The sequence below is a fragment of the Mesocricetus auratus genome, unplaced genomic scaffold (genome assembly GCF_017639785.1).
Source record: "Mesocricetus auratus isolate SY011 unplaced genomic scaffold, BCM_Maur_2.0 Super-Scaffold_100014, whole genome shotgun sequence".
NCBI lineage: Eukaryota > Metazoa > Chordata > Mammalia > Rodentia > Cricetidae > Mesocricetus > Mesocricetus auratus.
Window position 1 is genome coordinate 40,896,338 of NW_024429197.1, and position 22,395 is coordinate 40,918,732.

The 22,395-nt window shown below is 47.9% G+C and overlaps 1 protein-coding gene across 1 annotated transcript in view; it reads left to right on the top strand.

Annotated features, from left to right (window-relative positions):
- Positions 1-7,822: 7,822 nt before the first annotated feature.
- The window catches only part of Kank4 (KN motif and ankyrin repeat domains 4), a 63,237-nt gene continuing 48,664 nt past the window's right edge, over positions 7,823-22,395 (top strand). The window contains exon 1 of the mRNA XM_040757128.1: positions 7,823-8,239. The gene's annotated coding sequence lies outside the window, so the exon portion shown is untranslated. The remainder of the gene's footprint in view (positions 8,240-22,395) is intronic.

The window sequence follows — 22,395 nt, forward strand, 5'->3', positions numbered from 1 at the left end:
GACTTTGACAACTGATTTTGTCATCTGATGCATGCACGTTTCCTCACAACTTAATGTCACATTCCCTGCTCAGGGTGTCTGTTAAAACCCTGTGTTTTAACTACCTTTTACCTATGAATCAGCACTGGATCATTTGCATAACCAGCAAAACTTTGTATAATAAAATAAGCATAACTTATTAACAGTTATTGCCAAAACCTGTGAGAACAGCTTTCCAGTAGACACTATAAATGAGAAGGTAGCCAGAATTTCTAGTTATCTGGGCAGGGAGTATTATTTAATGTTGAAACATATTTAGTTAATTTTAAACATAGTTTTATGCAGTGATCTATAACAGGAAATGACAAATAATAAAGGTGAAAGTCAATGTGTTTTCACAAAGTACATCCTGTCTCTAACATTCGTATTGCAGAAAAAGAATACTGCCACTCCCAACTCCTTATGCTGCTGTTTTCCAGAGGTAACTAGTGCTCTCACTCCAATCACTGTTGAGCAGTTTCAGTGTGTCTGAACATTAAATAAATGGATTCACTAGGTTATACTCTCTGTAATCCCTGCTTATTTGTGACAATTACCTATATTGTTTATAATATTAGTTCATTTTCACTGCTGTGCAGTCATTTTAACCAACTAAGCCCCAGTTGATTTGTCCATCATATAATGAGTTTAAATAACTCTCAGTTTGGGGAAATTACAGATACTATTGTGTATTCATTCATGATTATGCCCTGTGGTATACACATATATACATATACTTGTTTCTCTAAGGTCTCTTCCAGCTCACTCACTCTTCCTTTCCTCCTCCTCCTCCTTCTAAGTTTCATGCATCCCAGGCTGGCCTCGAACTTCTGTGTGTGTGTGTGTGTGTGTGTGTGTGTGTGTGTGTGTGTGTGTACATATATATATGTGTGTGTGTATATATATACATATAGAGAGAGAGAGAGAAAAAGAGAGAGTGAGAGAGAGGCGAGGATGACCTTGAACCTCTGATCCTCCCACCTTCACCTCTGAGTGCTGAGATGATAGGCATGTGCCACCATATCCACTTTCTATAGTGCTAAAGTTTGAACCGGAGCTTCATCTATGCTTGTATCTGCCTGCTTTTAGAACATAACACTGTAGTGTTGAAATTTAGAAACCTTATTGATAGCTTTAAAAAATGTAACCTACATTAAATGTTTCTTATGTACAACGTAGCAAAATGGCTTTTGTATGTAGTATGTGATGTGCATATTCTTTTTGAATTTACTACTGATAAAATTTTGGGTTTAGAATTCAGAGTGCAGCATAAAACACTAATCTAATAGTATTGCTAAATCATAGGCAAGGAAAGGAAAACTGGGAGCCCTCAGTCTCTTTAGTCTTCATTAGCTCTCCAGGCAATGGGAGCCAAACCATCTATTCACTCACAAATACCAAGAGCCAGTGTTTACAGACATTTGTTGAACCAGATGCTACAATACACCAAAGGAATCCAAGATCCTCACCTCCTGTAGTTACGTTCTTCAAGGAGAACTGGACAGTGTTTCTGTTGTCCTACCTACTGGGAAAGAAAAACAGAGGTGTGGTAGGAGCAAAGCCTGAAACTTCCAACTTAGTCCCTGGATAGGGTACATCAGGGTGATCCCCTGTAGAAATTATGTTTAAGCTAATGCCCATGGGATGGTTGTTGGCTATGTAGAGAAAGGAATAGGGCAAGACGCTTTTAGGCAGAAATGAAAAGCACAGGAGGAACTTAGAGTATTAGAAGACCCAAGAGCATTGGTGATCAAGGACTGTGAATGGAGAAGTCACAAGGCTGGAGAGAGAGAGGGCATGGCTAACCAGACACAGAGCTTTCCTAAAGGAACCTGGACCTTTGGGGGGAATGGGATGCATTTGAACAGCATGGGAGTCTTTTAATTTGAAGCTCTCGAGGCTGTGTTAGCTTCAAAGCTAATGTAGCTTCAAAATGCCATGGCAACTACAAGGAAGAAGTCCCATTGGCTAGTAGTCAGCAATTCCTTCATGGAGGATGCAGTTGACAGGGGAAGACATGATTGTGTGTGTGTGTGTGTGTGTGTGTGCGCGTGCGCGCGCACATTGGCAAGCAGAGAAGGTGAACCCTGGGTGGCGTGAACAACCTGAACTCATTTAAATATAAAAATGCCGAGACCTGTTTGAGGAGTGACTGGAGAATCATGGGACATGAGCCTGCAATGGCAGGCTTTTGGTATGACAGTTCCAGAAAGCAACAGTGAAGAATTCATAAGTAAGTGACTTGCTTAGTGGCTGGGTGCTAACTGGGCGCCCTAGAAAACTGAGCCCTCAAAAACCCTTTGGCAAACTCTGGTGGGGGGCAATCTCAGGGGACCCAGGATGCGGAAAGGTAGAATGAGGAAGGCAAGCTATTGGTGACAAGGTGGACTGTTCAGACTCACAGGAAGTTGCAGGACTCAGCCAGGCAGTGTAAGAGGTGGTCCAGTGAGGGAGGAAAGGGCATCTCTGTGGCTTTCACCTCCTCAGGACACTAATGTTTCTGCCCTTCCAGCATGTGTGAAACTGTGCTGTGATTTGCAATGACCCAAGGAATCAGACTCAGCCACGACAGAGGCCGTAGGAGCAGAGAATCTGAGGAAGGGGGGCCTGACTGCCTAGAGGGAGCTGTGTGCCAGTAACAACAGAGGTCTCAGTGGCTCCTGGACTGAGGGATGCTAGGCCACGCTGTGGCTCTTCAGGAAACACCTGCTGGTTTGTTAGAGGTGACAGAAAAGGAGCAGAGAGAGGATGTCTGAACCTGCAGAGTCTCCACCTGCCCCTGAGGGGAGAGGCTCTGAGAGGATGGCCTGCACCCATCCCCCACTCCATCGCTTTGCTCAGGACTTGCCCCAAGGAGAGGAGCTTGGATCACAGAGCACAGTACTGAATTCAGCTTCCTCTGGCTCAATAACGGATTATTAAATTTTCAGGAAATTTGTGAGTCAAAGTTAAATATAACCTAATTAAAAATGAAATGACACAAAGTTAAAATGAAATAAGATATATTAAAGGCAAATATAAGGCTGGGGACGTGGTTCAGTCCATAGCATGGCCAATGTCCCCAGCCCGCATAAACTGAACTTAGTGATAATGTCTATCAACCCCAGCACTCAAGAGGTGAAGGCAGGAGAACCAAAACTATCAAGGTCATCTTCATCTATAAAGCTGATCTGAGGCCATCCTGGGACACATATGACAACATCTTAAAACAAGCGAAAAGACAGGGCTGATGGCAAACTAGAACAGGACTGGAGAGGTTCAAGGTCATTAGCCACTAGGGAAATACAGATCTGAGGGCTGGCAAGGGTAGGAGAAGACCGACCACTTGTGCTTTGGGAGTGATGAAAGACGGTGCAGCTGCTCTGGGATGCAGCTTGAAAGTGTCTTCTGAAGTTAAGCAGGGCTGGGTCATGTGACACCGCTCTTCCTCCCGCATATTTATCCTAAGGAAATGAAATTTTATGTTGACATAAAACTTCAACAGCGTTCCAGACCTAAGGATGCAAAGGAGGAAGTTTAATAAGGCAGACGAAACTTGGAAATGCATTAGGGTCGGAGCTGTTACGTTACAACCAGCACCAGCGCATGTGGGGTGCGCTTTCAGTATATGAAGATGGTTTTCCGACTCTCAGAGAAATCATCTCTGCCACCAAAGAATGAGCCAAGTTCCCAGCATGCATCTTTGCTGTTTTAGCTTCACAATGTCCCCTAACATAAGCAAAAATGTCAGCCAACAATCCTACTACACTCCTATTTTGTCACGTGTGAGTTGGGCACAATAGCTCTGATACAAGAACCAGGCAAGCAGCAGCAGCAGGAGTTTCCTGAGAGACTTCACCGGCTGTGTGAGAATGGTACTCTATGTTTGATAATTGCTTGTAAGTTGTAAAGCATGTGTGCACAATGAAGCAGAGAGTGTGCAGTCTTTATCTGCAGACCTTTCCTCAAGCATGCCTACTTGTTAAATTTTACTTGTGTAAGTTTCATTCCTGACCCAGACTGCTTTCACAGTCGCTTGTGGGTGTGGAGGAGGGGTGGGATTTTGAACTCTCAGGCATGCTTGCTTCCAGCTGAGTCTCACTGGTCAGCACGCTGCTTCTTGCTCTGTCTCTCATACTCTGCTCCTGCCTTATCTCGAGCCCAAGTTTTCAAACCCTGTGTATATGGGGTGTTGTTGTTGCTATTTAAAATAGTCCCCAAACTTAGTGTTCAAGTGTGTTCCTAAGTCCAAGAAGGCTGTGACATATGTATGAAGAGACATATGTATGACTCATGTATGAAGAAAGACGTGTATTAGAGAAGCTGTGCTTGAGTGAGTTCAGTGCTGTACAGCCACAAGCGTTATGCTAATGAGTCAACAACAAACATTGAAAAAGGATTCCACATGACTTTTCATGGCTTTGTTTTCCGAAGTTTCATTTACCCTTTATCAGTCACAGCCCAAAAATATTAAATGGAAAGTGCCAGAAATAAACAATTTATCAGTTTTAAATTGAGTACTATTCTGAATTGCACGAGGACTTGGTGTGCTGACCACGACACCCCTCTCTGCATGAGAATAGTCCCAGTGTCTAGCATATCCACGCTGTCGCCACTACCCAGTCCTTAGTAGCTCTTGTAGTCACCAGATCAGCTCTCCCGGTATCATAGTGTTTATGTGAGAGGACACACTCACAACACTTATATCACACACCTGGCTTCATCTTACATCATTCTGTGTAGTATACTTAGATGTTATCTAAGAGGGAGAGACCGAACTCACAATCATCCATTGTGTTGTTATGGCTATTCTATTTGATTATTAATGTTCACTTTGTGTCTGGTGTATAAATTAAACTTGACTGGAGAAATGTAGAAACAGGAAAAAACATAATAGCTGTAGGATTCTGTACTATCTAAGGCATCCTCGAGAGAGTCTTGGAATGTATCTCTTGTGGATAAGGGGAGATTATTGCTGATATTGGTGGGTGGATGAAAATGTGACCAGAGGGCCACAGGAGCCTATCTTTGCATATCCGCTAAGATCCACGATTTATTATTCATTGTTTCAGTGCTTGAATCTATGTGCAGGGTTTACAGAATCAGAGAAGGATGAGAACTGGCAGTCTATATTCGCAGAATCCCCCCTCTGAGAGCTGCTCCCTAATTGTTGCCAGCACCCCGTGACTGTAGGAGTTACTGTGTGTGGATGATGTCTGCTAACCCATGCCGCTTGCAACTGCACAGTCCTCTCTTGGAGCAAGACCTAAATGTATCTTCCATGCCTTCAGTTTGGAAAAGTCAGTATTCTGGTCACCAAGACCTGCCTTCCTGCTTTTGCCTCTTTGCCTTCAGCAAGAGAGTGACAGCCATTTCATAGATATGGTGAGGATTCCGGTGAGATAGGTAAAGAAGATGTTATGCTCATCACAGTGTCTGGCATAGGGCAGACAATGAATACACACTAATGTTCCTGCACTCCATACTCCAGCAAGGAGGGAGACAGGGAAGGGAGCGCGTGCGCGCGTGCGCACACACACACACACACACACACACACACACACACACACACCACCAGCCTGTCTGTACTGGGTCCTGATTGCAGCAAGGCTCAGGCTGCAGCAGAGCTGTGCCCAGTCATCCTAAATCAGCTTTCAATAGAAATGCTCACCGTCTGAGAGGTCCCCTTAGTCTGCAGTGGAGGTGTCTGAACCTGAAATTCTAGAAGATCTGCTCCCTGGGAGAGTTCTCTTCCTCCCAGGACCCTGCAAGGGTCCATATGCTAGTCTAACTCAATTGCTTTCCTGCCATGGCAGGAAATAGCTAATGTTCTAGCTCAGGCTTCTTTTCTGTGCCTGTGGCTCCTGCACAGGGAGTTGGGTGGTGGGTTGCTTCATGTGTATTTTCTCCCTCCTTTCTTGATGCCTTGGTCTGGGTCTCAGACACTCCGGTTGCTCCAGTTTGCTCTGGGGCTCCTCTGACTCAGCTCTACCCTAGAGAAAAGGTCCTCCTCTGAGTCATCAGGCTGAGCTGCTTTCGAGGACAGCAGTCTGGCACTGCCCTCCATCTTCTCGGGAAAGGTGCTGTGCCTCCACACCCCAGTGCCAGCCCCATGCCTAATTAGGCTCACAGTGCCCAGAAATCAAGGAACAAATTCTTCGAGGTATCAGAGCGTCCAGAAGGGTTCCAAGACTGGGACTTAGAATGCCCGGGGTTCTGTTCCAGCTGAACCAAGTAGCTTGTGTGACCTTGAGCTAGTCATGGAACACGTCCGAGGCGGATGTGTGTTCCCTCACGAGAGAGGCAGATGGATCTCTGTCTACAGAGTGAGTTCCAGGACAGCTAGAGCTACACAGAAAAACACTGTCTAAATTCCTGTCCCCCCCCCCAAGGAAAAAGTGATCTACACTGAATCTATCTCACAAAGATGCTGAGAGGCCAAACAAAACGTTGTGAAGCACAAATTCAGGAGCTTACAGTCCTGGTTATAGGCACGAGGCTTAGCATTTTAAAATAAGATTTGTTTATTTTTCTCTTATATGTACGAATATTTTATTTTCATTGTATGTATGTGCTCCATGTACACACATGCCTGATGTACCAGAGGGGTAGGGTCCCCTGTAGCTAAAGTTACCAGTTGTGAGCTACCATGCCAATGTTGGGAACCAACCTGGGTCCTCTGCAAGAACAGCACGTGCATCTAACCGCTAGCCCATCTCTTCAGCCCCGGGCTCAGCATTTTTAAATGAGTGGTCAAAAAGTTGAGAGACGGGGCTGGAGCAATGGCTCAGTAATTAAGAGCAATAGCTGCTCTTCCAGATGACCTGGGTTCAATTCCCAGCACCCACATGGCAGCTCCCAAGTGTCTGTAACTCCACTTCCAGGGGGTCCAACAGCCTCACACCAATGCACATAAAACAATGTTATTTAAATGCTGATGATTTTTTTAGTTGAGAGACCTTACTCAAGTATCTGGGTTCTTATGCATCTGATATGACTCTCCACCCATATCATCACCTTTCACAGGATGACGAAAACCAGATTTTCGAAGAGTCTGAGGCTCTTCTCCTTTGGAGCCCCGCCCCCAACTCCTTTTTGGGTCCCTGCACTGAGGTCAAATTTCCATTCCCATTAATTACTGCTATCCTGAAAGCTTCCTGGAAATGAAGTCATCCTAATAATGTTACTGTCAAAACGGAAATTAAGTGCCCATTGATTAAAATTACCTACCTCATCTGGGTCACAATGTCAAAAATAGAACTCCTTTGGCTGTTTCTGGGGCATGGGTACTAGGAAGGTGGGCCAGGTGGGTCACAGCTAGGCTCTGGAGACCTGTGGACTGTCATCTCCCCCTTCTTTTGTTGGTCCGTTCTTTAATGGGTAGGAGAAGCCACCCCACTTCTCTTTCTGGATTTTGCCCGAAATGCTCCTTAGATATTTGTCCATTCGAGGTTAGTGACGTTGAAATAATACAAAGCTGCAGCGCAGATGGGTGTATGAAGAGAGACTGAGGATTTTTAGTGGGGTTGTAGCATTGATTTGGAAGGAAATTGAAAGGAAAACGGCTTAGGGAACACCTAAGTCCAGTGATGGACGACCCTCACACTCTCACACTCCTACGAGGACCTCACTGCTCACAGGATCTCAGTTGTCGGGCCTAGGTTCGAGTCCTGACTTGGGCAGTTATTACCCTGTCTGATACTGATTCTCCGTCATTGTGGGGACAGGAACCTCTAGACTCTCGAATCTAGACGAACTTAGACAACCGCACGGGGTCCTGGGGACATCTGAAAGGCGCTTTATACAGGCTAGGACTTTTTTGGTTTCTTTTCAAAAAGTTTTTCTCCTGAACTCTGTCCGAGGCTAAGACCCTCCCCCTCGGTGTCGCAATTCTGCCCCTTCCCACACACCAAAGCCCGCGCCGCGTCAGGAAGGCGGGGACTCGGGTGGCGGCAGCGGGGATCTGGCTCCCGCGCTTGCACTCCCGCAGCCGGCGTGGTGGGTGTGCCTGCAGCGAGTGCGCCCCGGCTCAGGCCCAGCCCGCCGGCCAGAGGGCGACCGGAGGGTGAGCGCGCCCGGGACGGCAGGGTGCGGCGGCGCGCGGTGCGTGCCAGGACGCGGACGGTGCAGAGGAGGGAGGATCGTGCCACAGAAGATCGTGCAGCCGCAGCTACTGCACCCCGAAGCCGGGTGGGCGCCCGCACGGCAGTCGCTTCCAACCACAACCTGGTGGCTCGCCAAGGTAAGCGGCCTGGCGCCCTCTGGCCCCGGGGACCCGCCTTCAGCTACTCAGGCTGCGCCCATCGCCCTCTGCGACCCCTGCTAGCGCTGCGTCCCCGCAGAGGCTGCGGCAGTCTGAGTTGGGCATCCGGAGGGTCGGCGACAGTGCAGGAGGGTAGCTGCTCTCGCTTTTCAGTTCTGGGGACTGAGGCGTCAGTGGGAAGGGGACCGCGTCGTCCTTGAGACTCAGGTAGTGCAGACCCCTGCAACTGCCCTCAGAGGGACTCTGCGGTCCTGGAGGCAGCTTGCAGGACTGGGGGGCACCTCCCCGCTGGTCTCCGGGACTACCTGCGAATCGCTGAGTCTCTTCCCTTCTTCCTAAACATCGCTCCTGGTTTCCAGTCAGCACCTCTCTGCTCCTGGCTGAAGTTTCTGGAGCTAGGATGGGATACGACCTTGGGCAGAGGGAGGAGGGCCGCCCTGGATCGGTGTGCTAGGTGCCGGCAGAGGATACTTTGCCAAGCCCACGCGCCCCTTGGTTAGCTCCCCTCCCCTTCCCATCTCCTTTAAGGTCAAATCTTTGACCCTAGTATTTTGTCGCTGCAGACTGGCCGATTCCAGACAGGATCTGGAAAGTCCATGTTTTCAACACCTGGCCGGAACGTACTCTCGCCCTGTGCACTAACCTGGGCTGCAGAAATCCACAGTCTACTACTTCCCCAGTACCTTGGGAAGCAGACTTGCAGGGTGAGGAAGGGCATTTTCCAGGAGAGAGGGGTTATTCCATTTCAAGGATGCCCTCTGAGGCTTGTGAAAAGTCCTACGCACCAAAAGGGGCCACTTGCAGCCAGGAGAGGCATGGCTAGTTTAAAGTGCAGTCCCGAAGGACTGAGTAAACAAAACAGGGTTCCTTAACCTCCCGTGTGGCTGGGCACAGAAAAACATGTGGCTGGCTCCCCACAGAAGCAGAAGTAGACTCCATGCTGACATTACCTTCCAAGTCCAGCCTCCTACCTCAAGGCGCCATAATAAGTCCCAGGCAATGATGCACGGTCCAGATCAAAAGCACAAAAGTTCAGAACCAGGCATCAGGTAAGGTTTTCAGATAAAAAAGTCAACAGAACTGCACACTAGTCTCAAGGAGCTTGCCGTCCCAAGATGGAAGAAATCACACGACTCGGGTGTAGAATTCTGAATAGCTGGGTTCTTTGATTCTAAACTTGGGTGCTCCTAGAACTGGTGCTGGGTGGAGTGTCAGTTTGAAGACTGAAAGCTAAGTGGTTAGAGGGTGGAAAGGCTTTCAGAGAAAAGCAGCCGGTGAGAGGGCCTGCCCAGCAGCGGTCCTGTGCAGGAACTGAAAGCCTTTGTTTGCTGGGTGACGACCAAGGGGCACATGCCCCTTAGCCCTGCATTCCACTGACTGGGCTAATCAGTGTCTTCTTTTCTCTACTATGATGTTGGACTATTAGGAGCCCCTGGTTAGGCCAACTTTACAGGGAACAACAATAGTTTTCCAGGAGTTTTCTACCTATACCTTTGTTAAAACCCATGGGGTCCAGAGCAATGGTTCTTTCCTGCTGTTGCATTAAACACACAGCTGGCTAAAAGCCTGTGCTCAGATTTCAAGGAAATAGACGCTGGAAGTGGTGGCCCATCCAGGCCTGTGCAATTAGACCAATGTTGTAGGGGAGAGGATGTGAGAGGATGGGGGTGCCCTCATGGCATTACCTGACCTGGCCCCTGCCAACCTCTCTAGCCTCATTTCTGCTTCTCCCACGGCCTTCTGCAGCTGCAATGGAGGCAGTTCCTAGACTGTACACTGCCTTTGCCTCTGGTGTCCTATCTAAAATTCTCCCCACTTACTGGCCCAGTGAATGCACGTGCTGCCATCAACAGCAACATTGAGCTTGAGCTTCTCCATAGAAGTTTAACGCTGCCCTTTCTTTGTTTCCAGTGGCCCTGGGACATGTTCCTATAGTGCTGAGCATCAGTGGCCCTGGGGACCCCATAAGCAGGACTCTCCTGTCATATCTGAGTCTCAAGAGCTTGGTACAGAGCAAGGACACATAGGAAATTCTCAGCAGGTTATTTTCGGATGGATATCATCTAGTATTTCTTAGCTCTTTAACTGGGAGGGGTCATGTGCATATATCTTTGAGAATATGGTGAAACTCATCGATGCTCTTCTCCTATGCATATAACTTTATGGTTCCATGCATACAGTTCTCACATGGCTCACCCCATTTCCCAAACTTTGGGCTGTAATTTTCCAGAAAATGGAGGTCAGAGAGGTGCAGTAACTGCCAAACTCCCACAGCTAGTTAAGAGCAAGGACACCAAGCTGCTGAGCTAAGGGCTCAGGCTCCTTCTGGTCCTAGTTAGTACACAGCCTCCCCGAGCTACGCAGCAGCCTCATTTCATCCCTGGCATTTTGTGAAGGCCACTATTCATGACTGCAAGATGGATATCTCGGTTTGTCTCGGTTCAGCATCAGCCTAAAGGTAGAACAGGGAGGAAAATCTTGTTAGGAGCAGAGTTGACAATTAAGAAGACAGATGAGCCGTCTCCCTGTCCTGCTTGTCTCCCCTGGCCCACGACGTTTGTTATTGCATCTGTTTTGGTTGGAGGAGGAGAACATGTACTTCTGGTATCTTCTGGGTCTGATGGGCCAGGCTGAGACTCAGCTATTGGCCTTGTCAAAGGCGTCTTCCCATGAGCAGGCCAGGAGGGGGATGCTTGCCTGCTGCTCCTGCAGTCCGGCCTGCCACCCTATGCACTTTGCAGCAAGCCCTGCTTTGGGCTTTCCTGTTCCCGTGTGCATCTTCACCTGTGTGATTTGGTCCACAAAACTGCATCATGCATCCGTTACGTGCCAGGCACTGTGCTGGTTCCGGTCTCTAAGGGTGTGTGCCAGGGTACACGGTTCTGCTCTGTAGCCAAGAGGAAGACCTCACTGCTTCATACCTAAGGAGGTAGGGATAGAGGGCTAGGACTTCTGGATCCAAAAATATGCTGACTATAAAACTCATATCTCAGGGCTGGATAGCCTAGGGATTCGTTCCCAGCGCTGCATGGAAACAGAAGGATAAGACCTAGAAATACTGCCCTTGTGAGTGTCCCATTGTCTCAAGGGGGCCTGGATTCCTTGTGGTGAGTGGATTTGATGACAGTCCTTTCTCCCCTATATTTGGGAGACCATGCTGACACAGTTGTTGCAGATCCACTCAATTCTGGGTGTGAAACAGGAGCAACGAGATATAGGAATAGTGCAAATGTGGGTCCCACCGGGCATGCTCAGTCCTCACAGCCATGCCTGGGTTGGTTACTCAAAATCCCCAGTGCACAGATGTGGAAATGAAGGGCAGAGAGGTTGGCTGCTGTGCTCGGGATCTCGGGATTGGGAGCTCAGGCAGAGAACAACTTTGTGCTCTTCTTGCGGTAGAGTACATGGGAGGAGGCTTGGAGGCCAGGGAATCGGGAATGGGAGCCTGGACTCGCTGTGTGATTTACAGCTGAAGTCTAACTTCTCTGGGTCTCAGAAAGCTAACCTCCCAGGTGAAGTTGGACTAAAAGGCTTCTGCTAGGCCTCACTGGGAATGGCTTCTAGTCTACAGATGAAAGGAAAGTGGGGTCCTCTTCTAAAAATACACATGTCACATTTCCCAATAAGGTAAATGTGGTCCCAGGATTTCAAGTAGGTGTGCATGTGACACCTGACAGCTGTGGCTCCTCGATTCTGAAGGAACGTATTCCTGCTTCAAGGAAGAAGTGCCCACTAGATTTTCCCCAGGAGTACCACACCACTGTCTTGACTGCTGCTAGCCCACAAAGAGCCTTCCGTGGGTATAGGCAACATGGGGGAGCAAAAAACTCCAAGTCCCAGACCCCCTCCTCAAGCTTTTTCCTAGAGTAAAAATAGATAAAACTTGTTGGCTGTCAACTATATACAGTAATGTGTGTAAGTATATTGTGAGTGCGCATATGCATGTGTGTGAATGTGTGACTGTGCAAGTATGTAATATGAATGTGTGCATGTGTGTGCACATGTGTGAGTGTGTGTGTGGGGGCGGGGGCTGAGTTTCCTTTGGTGTGTATTTCAGGGCTGGGGCTCTGAGATCATGTGACATCATGTGACAAGGGCAGAGAGTCGTGGCCTAGGGAGAATTTGTCCATGAAGATGAAGAGTGGCTATCTGGCAGCAACAGTTCTGAGTGAAAGTGTCCGCTGTTCCTCACAGGACACTGGCAGCGGCTCTCCAGTTTCTGAGCACTTCCCTCATCGTCTGTTCCTTGCCTCAAGTCCCTTCCACCCTGGAGGATGTAGCCCCCAATACTGCAGGAAAGTTAGACATGGTTTCAAGCTGGATGGCGGCTGAATAGGTAATTTGAGCAGGCCTACATTTACCAGTCGTGACATTGAGATATGTGGAGGAGAGCATCTTACCATTGCAGAGGCAGGGCATTTTATCATTATTGTTCCCTTCTAATTGACTTTGTCTCGTTTTAAATAATTTTTATTTTTATTGGTTGCACTTTCACTGATTTATATTTAGTGAGTGAGTGAGTGTGTGTGTGTGTGTGTGTGTGTGTGTGTTCTCCAATACCATGGCATACTCTCTCTCCTCCTCCCATGTTGGCCCTGGGTCCTAAACTTAGGTAAGCTTGATGGCAGATGCCTTTACATTACTAGCGTTTGAATTTTTAACACGTTTTCATATTTCATCCATATGATCTTTCAATAAATAAATATTAAAAGTCATGACCCACCTGTGGGGGTGTGGAGGGGAAGAGAGGGCAAATGGCTTTGCCAGTTACCAGTGCCTGTGAGCCAGGCACAATACCCAGGGTTACATATCTTCAGCCTCCTCCACCAGAGTGCTGAGTACCTGAGGTAGGGCTCTTCTCCCTTGGAAGGCAGAGACACCTAGGAGTGCTGAGGAAGAGAGGAGATAGGGAGAGTGGTATTGACATCTAAGCCCAGGCTTGAACCAGGTGATGTGGTGAGGGACCTACCATGGGCTCAGCATGACACTGTGCATACCACTCCTGGTCTCTCCTTCTCTGAGTTCCAGAGGGGGACCCAGGCACTGAACCTGCTTCCCGGGAACTGAGGACTTCTCTTCCACAGAACCTAGCAGGGGCCAGGCCGCCTGGGCACAGGAGAGTGGAGAAATGTTGTGTCTGCAGAACTGGGCTCTGGGGGCAGAAAGGGTGCAGTGAGGACTATTCAAGGAAGGTAAGACACGAACATGGATGTTTAACCAGGACCAACAGCCCCGAATTCCCATTTACAGAATTTAAGAGGACTCTGTGAACTTGAATGTGGGCTGGGAATGACATCTTTGCTTGCCTTTTGTTTTCAGTTGTCAGTGTTGGTAATGAACCAGTAGTAATCTTGTCACTATCACCAATAAAAATAATAGATTGCTTCATATTGCATACTGGTTGCTATAGATATCTTAACATAGTATTTATGTCTATTGTGCTTGAGATGCCAGTAGTTACTACCAGCTTCTAAAACGTGTAATTTAATGTATTAATAAAGTAAAATACTTATTGCTGCATTACACACTTGGTTATTCAGATTGTAATAATTGTATTTTACTTATATTAGTTTTCTTTGTAGTCGAGTTATGTATTGTCTTATATGCATTCTAAAACATCCTGAGAAAGGGTCCATAGGCTTCGCCATAGGGGTAAAGGAGCAGTTAGGAGTCCTGACAGGAAGTCAGTACACTTCATTCTCAGCTTCCTGCCCTGACCTTTCACAGACCCATCTATTGCTCTAGTTAGTATGAAGCGTTCCTGAGTGGTAGTAAATAAATTCCATTTAATAGTTGGCAACTTCTTAAAGTCTCGGTTTGTGGTCTGGGTAGAAAGCTTTGATGCACAGCCCGAAGTTAACTTACAAAATGCAGGCACACATGGGAAACTTGTTAGGTCATTCCCGACAGCCGGCAAAGCCACCAGACACTGCTGAGACAGCTCTGCTAATCTCAGGCAGACCAGCCCATTGAAGCAATCACCGGTGGATGGCTGTTTGCCTGAATCTTGAAGATTTTGTGAAGAGGAGTGTACTTGATCAAAGGCACTCCCCAGCCCTAGGAAGAAATGCAACGTTAGAAGCATCTTGGAAGTGGTTTGAAATGGAGGGAATAAAAGAGGCAGCTTGGATGGGTGGGAGACTGGCCAGATGTTGACTGTGAGGGGCCAAGAGAGGGGAGAGTAACTATGGCAGTCTTGCAGAAATGGTTGGATTTTTGCTAGTTTTTTATTTACTTATTTAGAGACTGGGTCCTACTATGGAACCAAGGCAGCCCTCAAATGCAAATTATCCGGTTTCAGAATCCTGAGTGCTGCGCTAGCCACTGTACGCACCTTCCGCTCCCTTCCATGGAATGTGTCTTAATATATCAAGTCCTTAAATAAAATGCATTAGTCTTTACCAATCAACTAACTGGGTAGAACTGTGAGTGTTCACACGATGTGGGAGCCCAATGAGGTCCCAAGAGATTAACTATTTGTTTTAGCATCATTGGGTATTAAGTGGAGGGACCCAGGAGTTTAGCCCAGAGCTGGCTAACTTTGGAACCCTGTGCTTTTAAAAAGATCTCTTTAGGCAAACAGAGGACAATCCACTTGGAAAACTTGACTGCCATCTTGTCTCAGAGGGAAAGTGTTTACTATCCATTCTTTGCCCACTGCTATCTTTTGTTTTGTTTTTGTTTGTTGTTGTTTTTCGAGGCAGGGTTTCTCTGTGTAGCTTTGGAGCCTATCCTGCCACTCGCTCTGTAGACCAGGCTGGCCTCGAACTCACAGAGATCCGCCTGCCTCTGCCTCCCGAGGGCTGGGATTAAAGGCATGCGCCACCAACCCCCGGCCCACTGCTATCTTTTTAGTCTTGTGTCTGTTTTTAGAGACTTTCCCTTCCCTTTCTCACCCTTAACAAAAGGAAGGACAGATAGTCAGTGGGAATGGAGTTAGGCAGAACCAGGTTCTAATTCTGCCTTTGTCACCTAATTCTGACCACCTGAGAGAGGGGACTAAAAACACTTCCTCCCTCATGCCCACGGCTTCTCTCGGGGCTCTCAGGCCTTTCACTGTGTGCCTCCACTCTCTTTTTAGACTGGCAAATCACCTCCTCCCTAGTCACCCAGGCTCTGTTACAAGGGCTTCTGGGAGCCCCTCAGGCCTAGCCCGGGCAGCGGGCTTCGCTCCTCGCGGCAGCGGCGCGGGCCTCTGGGAAGAACCTGCTCAGTGTTACCGTGTGCTGCCTTTTCCTCGCGCCTTCCCAGTGCTCAGCCTCGCCTTGAGCCTTCTCACTAAAACCTCTTCCCAGCAGGCACGTGCGAATGGCTGGCGACCTTCCCTCTTTTTAAAATTTTTGTTTGCTTGTTTGTTTTTGAGATGGGGTTTCTCAGTAGCTATGGAGCCAGTTCTGGAACTGGCTGTGTACACTGGGCTGGCCTCGAACTCACAGGCCATATCACACCCTCCCTTCCCTGAGCCAGACACCTGCTCAGGGCTCTATCACCTAGGACTCGTTTTCTCCCTCCTTTTGCGCCCTGCTTCTCTTTCCCTCAGCGCAGTCCTGCCCTCTTTGTCCAGAGATGCTGCTGTCCACATTCTGGGTTCAGAGCACTCAACCAAACGTGTATTGTGGCAGGTGGAAGGAACCTCTCTGGTTGCCTAGACTACCTGTTCATCCCATGAGGATGCTGAGGACCAGCAAGGGCGGATACAGACATGGGTTACACGGGGACTGAGTGGCTGAACTAGGTGAGAACTCCAAGCCTCAGCTCCTCGCTCTACCCGCCAGGGTGATGAGTCTTCCATACTGTAGAGTGGAATGGGATTTTAGAGAGGGCACATTCAAGGAATACATTTTCTTTTTCTGCAGAAACAGGTTTGTGTCTCTTTTACTGTGGCCCAAGACTAGCCAGCTCTGGCCTAACCTTCTCCCTCATTTTTACCCCTGCCCCTCAGCACCCCCAGTCACTGAATGGAGTCCTGTGTTAGCTAGGCTCATGGATGATGTCCAGTGGTGGCAAAAGGCTCCTGCCCAGAGAGTTCCACCCACGGCCAGAGCTGAGGCCTGACATTCTCCACATTGGGGCCATTCCTTCGGACGGCTGTGCCTTCTTCAGAGAACTATTGTTCAGACGAAGTCTTCTAGCCTACCACAGTGTGGTTCCAGAAGAGTGGAAGACCAGGGCACTTCCATGTTAGTCAGGTCCCTGCCTGTAAAATGCGATGACAAAGATTTTTGCAGGGTAGACAAGATGCTTGGCCCATACATAGCCATTAAAATTGGCTATTCCCTCGTCTTTTACAGTCATCAAGATTGTTAGTGAGCTCCTTATTCTATTCCGGTATGTGTGTATGTATGTATGTATGTATGTATGTATGTATGTGAGATAGGGTCTCACTATGTAGCCCCGGCTGCTATAGAATTCGCTGTGTAGACCTGGCTGGCTTCAAGCTCACAGAAATGGGCTTGCCTTTGCCTACCAGGATCCGTGTTCCGTCAGAACGGACGGGTAACTGGAGACAGTTACCCAGCTTCCCACAGGGACCGATAGACGGCACAGATACTGTGGGCACAGGCAGAGAGACGGAACAGTGCTGTCTGATGTGAGGGCTAAAACGGGTGCCCACGACAGGTAAAGCTGTCCACAAGGCTTGATAGGGGTCACAGACTCAGAAAGGAGGAAAATTCCAGTTGAGGGAATTCTCCCATGAAGAGAGTCTACAAGGCACGCAAAGCTACGGGGTACACAGAAGGCTGCAAATTGCCACAGTGTCCCAGACTCACCCAAACTTGTACCTGGCAGCAAAATCCTTTTTTTTTTTCCTTTCTCCCAACTTGCGATCTAACAGAAGGATTTTGGCGAGGAGAGATAGCAGCAGAGTGTGAGGCTTGCTTGAGAGCAAGAGAAATGCAGGCGGAACAGCCTTAACTGGGGTTGCGAGTAGGAGTTAAACAAACTGAAGCAGATACTGAAGGACACCCTAGTGGAAGAGAGATGATACCAGCAGAGGCAGAGGCTGCCCAGGTCCAGGTGAGGCACAGGCTGCATTTATGGCAGACAAGTTGGAGGTCAAGCTAGAACCATGGCCCCGGGCACAGTTCCTACCTTGCTTGAGGACACAGCCCCACATGATGCCGTCTGTTTGTTTTGCCTGTACGGTATTTTTAAAACTATTTTTTATTAATTCTCTTAGAATCTCATGCAAAGTATTTTGATCTGTACAGTATTTTACAGAAGAATTCAGTCAATATTTAAAAATCAGATTTTACATAAGTCCACCCTTCCTGTCTTCTGAGGAAAGAAAATTCTAGTGTGGAAGTTCCAGCCTAGAACTAATCTCCAGAGGGCCACTGCATCCCTGAAGGTGAACAGTGAGGCTTCAGGTGATAACTGAGTTTCCACAGCCACGTAGCTTGCCTGAAGTCTTCACCACAATATGACTCTAGAATCAATGTCGCCACGAGCCTAGAAAGTACCAAATAATTCATTACAGGGGAGGAGAAAGGAAATTCCAAAGGACGGGGCATTGTGATCCCTTTATCAGATTGGGCAATGAATGCACTCTTTAGAGAAAGTTTAATTGTCAATAAAAAAAGAAAAAGTAAGCATTCGAGGAGTATGGGCGCCTTGGGGCCTGGGTGGACAGGAAGTGAGAGGGTGGGTGCCTCGCTGGGAAGGATGCAAATGGTGGGGCCCGAGGGTGAACCCTTCTGATCATATCGGTTCATTGCAAATATTTCAAGTAATGGAGAAAATTCCAGACTGTAAAGGGCTGCTGGGTGGGGTATGGGAAAGTTTGCAGCCTGCTGTTCTACACTTAGTACAGTCCATAGAGGATCTATATGTAAAACTATGTGTCTTTACTTAGACAGATAAGTGACCAATGGGTGGATGGATGCCCACATCTTTCATTCTCGGGGTCCACATTCTCCACTTTCACCATGTTGGGGGAGGGCTTAGCGGGAGAGCCAGTCTGGGTGAATTATCACGTTTCACTATTTAAAATCTTCTTTTTAGTCCTGGATAGTCTTAAAATCTCAAGTTGTTCTTTCATTGACAGCAGAAAATTCAGGTTTTGTTTGGGTGTTTTCCCTGGAAAGTCTTTTTTTGATTCAGCTGAAGGAAAAGTCCCAAAGCCAGGTACATGTTCTCTGATGGAAAGACTGTGTCCTGCCTTAGCTGTCCCTTGGGAGTGGAGGGGGAGGATGCTTTTCTGCTACTGGGGAAAGTCAGCCCCTTGGCAGAACAGAGAATGCATGCCCTGTCCCTGAAGCACCTTGTCCTGTACCCCAACTTCCTCCTTCCGTACCCCCTCATTTCCACAGCTAGATTTCAACAGTAACTTTCCTTCCTTTTAAAATTTGTCTTCAATTGTGGCTGCATATGTGGGTCTGTGCATGTGAGTGCTGGTGCTTGTGCATGGATATGTGGGTTTGTGCATGTGAGTGCTGGTGTCTGTGTGTGGATATGTGGGTTTGTGAATGTGATTTCTGGTGTGTGTGGCTGGATATGTGGGTCTGTGCATGTGAGTGCTGGTGTCTGTGCGTGGATATGTGGGTCTGTGCATGTGAGTGCTGGTGCTTGTGCATGGATATGTGGGTTTGTGCATGTGAGTGCTGGTGTCTGTGTGTAGATATGTGGGTTTGTGCATGTGATTTCTGGTGTGTGCGTGGATATGTGGGTTTGTGCTTATGAGTGCAAGGGCCCTGGTGGCCGTGATGCCTGGAGCTGGAGTTCCAGGTGCTCATGAGCGAGTGAGTGGGAACCACATGCAGTCCATCTTTGAGAGCAGACTCTTAGGCACTGGCCCATTCCTCTAGCCCAGCCCCTTTCTTTCATGTGACCTCCTTTAGCAGGAAATCCCTGCTCCTGTTACCTCATTAATATTATCTGCCCAGACTGCAGATTTAAGTCAGTATTGTGGAGCCAAAAAGGGAAGAAGGTAAAGGCCAGAGAAATTTTGATGTATTCTAAATGCAAACAAACAAACAAACACAACAACAACAACGCAAACAGGCAAATCTGAGTTAGGATCTCTACTTCCCAGCCTGCAGGCCACACTGGCTTGCTGCCTTCCTAATTGCTACCAGACGTCTCCTGCCGAGGAGGGGGTGGGGGTCAGCCCTAACTCTAGGCAGCTGGAGGTTGGAGACATTTTAATTGTGTGTGTATATGATGTATATTTGTAGTTCCCTACACGTGCAGAGGTTGAAGGACAATTTGGGGGAAAAGGTTTTCTCCTTCCACCCTGTGGGTTCTAGGAACCAGAATCAGGTCTTTAAGCTGGAGGCAAGTGCCTTGCACACTGAGCCATCTCGCTGACCCCAGGGAAAACTGGAAGGCAGGATGTGTTTGGTTTTGGTGTTTGGAGGGGGGTGGCACTTGGGTCAGTGAAGGAAACAGAGCACATGGGGGGAGGGAGGGAGGGAGAGTTGGGGAGGAAGGTGGTTGTGAATAGCCTGCTGTAGAGCCAGGACACCAAAGGGGTTTTGGCATCAGAAGTGGACTCGGGGTCAGTTCTTGTTGGAGTCCGTGGACCTTCCAGACATTTGAATTCACTTCAGATGGTTGGTGTCTTTCTTGCCCCTTACAGTGGTGCATCGTATAATCTTCACATGGCCCAAAGAGGAGCCCTTTCCTCCTTCATTCCCATTTCCTACACCTTCCCAGATCTAACCCCCCTTCTCTCAGAAGAGCAGAGAGTTCTGCTCACACAAGCTCCTTCTCTCAGAAGAGCAGAGAGTTCTGCTCACACAAGCTCCTTGCTTGAATGTGGTACTGGTCTTGTACTTTTAGCCTGAATTGAATGCTACTGTTGCCTTAATGATCAGTTTTCCAATAGTTTTATAGTTTGGGTCTCATTTGAAGCATCTAATAGAACACAAAATAACAGCAGGTAGAATTAATTGTAAATACATCTTATTTAGCCTAATATACCCATGGTGTTTTGACATGTGTTCAATATTAAGAGAGATAAAGAGAGATTTGTGTTAATGTTTTATGCCAAACCTTTGAAGCCCACCTGCAAAGCATTTCATTTAGGCTAACCCCATTCTAGTGTGATGGGCACAGACTAGCCCCCTACTAGTGCAATAGACACAGGCTACACCCTTTCTAGTGTGCTAGGCACAGGAGGTTGGTGGAGAGTTATGGGCCTTCACTAATAAACCAAGAAAACCCAGGAGTGTTGAAACATTTGGGCCCCCTTTTAATGAGGGATAGAGTGACTAGTCAACAGACCACAGCTACCACACCCCACAGCTACATGCTTGTCCTTGCGAATGTGTATGTTAACATGGATGGCAGGATACTAAAAATACCCCTTTCCCAATTCCCTCCTTTGCTATGTGTGTCCTCTTTTGTACCCTACAGTGTCCCCTTGACTCCTTTTAAGTCCCTAACTCAGGACAAGATCGATATGAAATCTGTGGCCTTTGTCCTTGTCTGCGACATGACCCTCATGTTTGTCCCAGTGACCTCTTACCCCATTCTCCTCACTGCCTGGTGTTGTGCCCAAATCTTGGACCCCAAAATCACCAAGATGATTTTGCAAAATCGAGGTAGGGAAGAGTGCTTCAGAGAAAGAGTTGAAGAGACAGAGATGGCTCAGTGGTTAAGAGTACTGACTGCTCTTCCAGGGGATCAGGGTTCAATTCCCAGTACCTACATGGCAGCTAAACAACCGTCTGCTAACTCCAAGATCTGACACCCACACACAGACATATATGCAGGCAAAATGCCAATGCAAAAAAAAAAAAGGCAAATAGTTTTTTAAAGTCCAAAGTACCAGAGAAAGCACAGCTAAGCTCTCACCAGCATCTGAGAGACAGAGAGAGAGAGAGAGAGAGAGAGAGAGAGAGAGAGAGAGAGAGAGAGAGAGAGAGAGAGAGAGAGAGAGAACAGACCTAACAGAATGCCACAGAAGCTCTGGAGGGACTGTCCTGGGGCAGAGAGAGTTTCAGGGACGGAAAAGTACATTATCTCATTAAAGGAATAAGCATTCCTCCCATCTCTTTAGCACAGTATTAGGTGAACTTGCCTTCCCTCTCAGGTCTTAAGAGAGGAGACAATGACATGTCTCCACCAGGGGTGGGTTCCACTGTCTTGGCTGGAAGGAAATAGGTTTCCCCAGGCTTTCCTTAGTGGGTGTTCAACGCTACATTTGGACAGGATGCATCACCCCTTCCTCTGTTTTAATTAACTGCACAGGCTGGTCCAGTTCTTATTCTCCATGAATCTGCTTCTGCCTGTTCTCGCCCAGATCCTCCTGTGTTCCCTGGGTCTGGCAAAGGCTGCCTGGCAAGGCAGAGAAAGGCACAGAGGCATTTTCCTAGCTGTCACAAAGCTGAAAACAATTCAGGATGGCAAAACCAACACTTGGGAGACTACCAGCTGTACAAGGCAGTCTGTGCCTGTGCCTGCATTTCCGATTGTAGCTGCTGCGGGTTGTTGAGATGGTTAATGGGTAAAAGTGCTCACTGTGCAAGCCTGAAAGCCCAGGTTTCATCCCCAGAACCCAGACAGTGGCAGGAGAGAAGTGACTCCCAAAAGCTACCTCCATGCACGACAGCAGTACATAAAATTAAATGCATAGCTGCTGTGCGCTCTCTCTCTCTCTCTCTCTCTCTCTCTCTCTCTCTCTCTCTCTCTCTCTCTCTCTCTCTCTCTCTCTCTCTCTCCTTTCTCTCTACCACATGTTTTCTTCCCTGCTCCATCTGCTTGGTGGACTCTTATTCATCATTTAAAAGCCAGCTCAAGTTTGCGATGTCTACACGCACTCCAAAAGATTTCCTTGCTCCTTTCTTATACCAGAAGTCATTATTTGGGCCTCTAGTTCCCATTTGGGACACTTAAGTTACTTAAAGGAAAGATCTCTGCTTTATTCTTCCGTAAACCCACGGGACGCGGCTCAATGTCTGGGCCATTGTTTCAGATAGACAGGTGCATGTGCACATCTGGGAGACTGGCCTTTGAAAACAAGGTGTTCCCCTTCCTCCTGCTGCTGCTGGACTGCTGACTCCAGGCCCCCCGGGCTGTGGCGGAATTATAGGCACCGTCTCCAACAGTAGTGGGGAGAGAGAGAGAGAGACCTGGCCCCTGGGGCCTCCCTGGCTCAGGAGAGAGACTTGCAGAAGCCACATGCTCCA